The sequence below is a fragment of the Cherax quadricarinatus genome, chromosome 10, assembly GCF_038502225.1.
Source record: "Cherax quadricarinatus isolate ZL_2023a chromosome 10, ASM3850222v1, whole genome shotgun sequence".
NCBI classification, from domain to species: domain Eukaryota; kingdom Metazoa; phylum Arthropoda; class Malacostraca; order Decapoda; family Parastacidae; genus Cherax; species Cherax quadricarinatus.
In genome coordinates, this window is record NC_091301.1 from 5,313,219 (window position 1) to 5,317,476 (window position 4,258).

Below are 4,258 nucleotides of genomic sequence, written 5' to 3' on the forward strand. Positions count from 1 at the left end.
AATGTACAGAGAACCTTCATGGCGCGCATAACGGAGATAAAACGCCTCAATTACTGGGAGCGCTTGAGGTTCTTGAACCTGTATTCCCTGGAACGCAGGCGGGAGAGATACATGATTATATACACCTGGAAAATCCTAGAGGGACTAGTACCGAACTTGCACACGAAAATCACTCACTACGAAAGCAAAAGACTTGGCAGACGATGCAACATCCCCCCAATGAAAAGCAGGGGTGTCACTAGCACGTTAAGAGACCATACAATAAGTGTCAGGGGCCCGAGACTGTTCAACTGCCTCCCAGCATACATAAGGGGGATTACCAACAGACCCCTGGCAGTCTTCAAGCTGGCACTGGACAAGCACCTAAAGTCGGTTCCTGACCAGCCGGGCTGTGGCTCGTACGTTGGTTTGCGTGCAGCCAGCAGCAACAGCCTGGTTGATCAGGCTCTGATCCACCAGGAGGCCTGGTCTCAGACCGGGCCGCGGGGGCGTTGACCCCCGGAACTCTCTCCAGGTAAACTCCAGGTAAACACTACACTAAACAACATTACACTACACTAAACAACATTACACTACACTAAACACTACACTAAACAACATTACACTACACTAAACACTACACTAAACAACATTACACTACACTAAACACTACACTAAACAACATTACACTACACTAAACACTACACTAAACAACATTACACTACACTAAAGAACACTATACTACACTAAACAGCACTACACTACACTACACTAAACAAGACTACACTATACACTACATATTCCAACACACTTCAAATACACCACTACATAATCCAACACATTACATTATATACCACACAAGTACAGTGAGTGTGAGTGTGAGTGTGAGTGTGAGTGTGAGTGTGTGTGTGTGTGTGTGTGTGTGTGTGTGTGTGTGTGTGTGTGTGTGTGTGTGTGTGTGTGTGTGTGTACTCACCTATTTGTACTCACCTATTTGTGGTTGCAGGAGTCGAGTCTTAGCTCCTGGCCCCGCCTCTTCACCGGTTGCTACTGGGCCCTCTCTCTCCCCGCTCCATGAGCTTTATCAAACCTCGTCTTAAATCTGTGTATGGTTTCTGCCTCCACTACGTCATTTTCTAGGCTATTCCACTGCCTTACAACTCTATGACTGAAGAAATACTTCCTAATATCTCTCTGACTCATTTGTCTTCAACTTCCAATTGTGGCCTCTTGTTTCTCCCTGGAACATCCTGTCTTTGTCCACCTTGTCTATTCCACGCAGTATTTTATATGTCGTTATCATGTCTCCCCTGACCCTCCTGTCCTCCAGTGTCGTCAGGCCGATTTCCCTTAATCTTTCTTCATAGGACATTCCCCTTAGCTCTGGAACTAACCTTGTCCTGTCCCCTTCAGTTCCTGTTACCTTCTCCACTTGTAACTCTACTATATAATCAAAACTCAGAACCACGTGATCGCTAGCTCCAAGGGGCCTCTCGTAAGTGATGTCCTCAATGTCTGAAATGCTCAGGGTGAACACAAGATCCAGTCTTGCTGGCTCATCCTCCCCTCTCTCTCTGGTTGTGTCCCTGACATGTTGATGCATGAGGTTTTCAAGTACCACATCTATCATCTTGGCTCTCCATGTTTCGGGACCCCCATGTGGCTCCAGGTTTTCCCAGTCGATCTCCCTGTGGTTGAAATCGCCCATTACCAGTAACTTTGCTCTGCTCGAGTGAGCTCTTCTTACCACCTCAGCCAGTGTGTCCACCATCACCCTGTTGTTTTCTTCGTACTCCTCTCTTGGCCTCCTGCAGTTCTGTGGTGGGTTATACATCACTCCAATGACTACTTTATGTTCTCCGGACTGAATTGTACCTACAATGTAGTCTCTTTCTCCAATCATGTCCATGCCTTCCATTTCCTCAAATCCCCATCGGTGTTTTATGAGCAGTGCAACCCCTCCTCCCCCTCTACTCCTTCTATCTTTCCTCGGGATCTGATATCCCGTTGGGAAGATTGTGTCTGTTATTGAGTTTTGTTTCTGTGACTGCTATGATGTCTGGGGATTTTTCACTGATTCTTTCGTTCCACTCCTCATGTTTATTCGTTATTCCATCCGCGTTTGTGTAACAAACTTTCAGTTTCTTTTCTATCATTGTGGTCATGCAAGAATATTGGGGTTGGGGGAGCGAGAGCCTTGGTGGGGGCCTATATGGGGCTGTGGTGTAGGTGGGGTTTGTGATGATGGGGGTGGGGTCAGAATGCCCATAAGGGACAGCTGTTGGGGTGAGGTTTGTGATGATGGGGGTGGGGTCAGAATGCCCATAAGGGACAGCTGTTGGGGTGAGGTTTGTGATGATGGGGGTGGGGTCAGAATGCCCATAAGGGACAGCTGTTGGGGTGAGGTTTGTGATATGGGGGTTGGTGGCAGAGGGAACAGTGAGTGGGTTGTAGTATAGGTTGCTCAATTGTGTTGGGAATGTCACGGTTGGAGTCTTTTGGTGGGAGATTCTGTGGGGTGTGTTTGCCCTTCCTCCTGTGTCTGGGTCCTGCTCATCTTCGTCATTGCCTCTCGTTCCTCCTTGCGTCTCTGTACGCTCTCTGTCAGTGTAGTCCTTTCTTCTTGTGTTCTGTCGCGGTCGAGGTATACTCTCTGGTACCCCTGTTTGTCCCTCAGTCTTGCTTTCTCTTGCAGAATCCTGGTTCGAACTGATTCTTCCTTGAAAGTTACTTTGACAGGCCGTATCCTTCCACTCGCAAACCACCCAATTCTCTGAAAATTTGTCACCTGGGTCATATCGCCCTCACCTATTGTTTTCATGATGCCTTCAATCATTTTTTTCTCCTCCTGTTTTATTTCTTCAAAGTTGTGTGTGTGTATGTGACTCAACAATCAATATTTGCACCAATAACTCATTACAGTTGTGACCGGGTGTGGAAGTGTGAATTGCTCATTACACTATAATTTGTTCATGATTGTAGCCATGTATAAACGTAAGTAACCATTCTTACAGAATTCATTACCTTTGTAACTTGTGAGCTCATTACCTTTGTACCTAGTTCAGCTATCAAAACTTTGGAGACCCAGTCCCTGGACCCATTACGTACCTCTGTAATTTGTAAATACCTTTGTAACTTGTCATGATTGTGACCAGGCCTACCTGGAGTTCATTACCTTTGTAAATTGTGAGTTCATTACCTTTGTAAATTGTGAGTTCATTACCTCTGTAACTTGCTCAGCTATCAAAACTTTGGAGTCCAGTCCCTGGACCAAATATGTACCTCTGTAATCTTTTGACTACCGCCCACAGGATGGGTATGGGGTGCATAATAAACATATTAAACTAAGTACTACAATGTTAGACATTATTTTACACTATACGTACAATGCTGTACATTACACATAACTAATACCTAAGAAGACTACTCGTTATTAATTCAGTAATTTACAGGATTCTACCACAACTAATATGTTTCTAAGAAGACTATATTACTTCAGTAATTTATAGTACTCTAGGGTAACTAATTTTAAGTGAGCAGTCTCTGGCGAGAACCTCACATCTCTCATCTTGGATATACAAAGGTTGTACTTCCAGCGATAATACTTAAGTATTCGTCGGATCTAAGAAGAGTATATTACTTCAGTAATTTATAGGATTCTAGGGTAACTATTTTTAAGTGAGCAGTCTCTGGCGAGAACCTCACATCTCTCGTCTTGGATATACGTACAAAGGTTGAACTTCCAGCAATAATACTTAAGTATTCGTCGGATCTAGGGTAACTATATTTAAGTGAGCAGTCTCTGGTGAGAACCTCACATCTCTCATCTTGGATGTGCAAAGGTTGTACTTCCAGCGATAATACTTAAGTATTCATCGGATCTTCGAAGACATCCACCAAAATGCGGATCATAAAGTTGGATTACCAGTGGGCAAATTATGTTGGCTTCACTGCAAGGAGTGGTACCCAAGATGTATATTTTATTATCGATACCGGTTCTCCAAACTCTTTAGTCTCAAGATCATTTCTGAATGGTTGTGAAATCAAGAACAAAAAGAGTTACGGGGCAATTGAAACTTGTAGGATTGTTTTACGTTTTCAAGGATATGGAATAGACCTCCCTGTTACCATAATAGATGGTAATTTGAATTTTGGTCTTCTAGGCATGGACTTCTTGGTTGGCCATCAATGTTCCCTGGAATTTATGTATGATGAGCCACAGCTTGTAGCTCGTAAACTATTATTCAAGACATTTACTCCTCGGCACATGTTCCAAGAG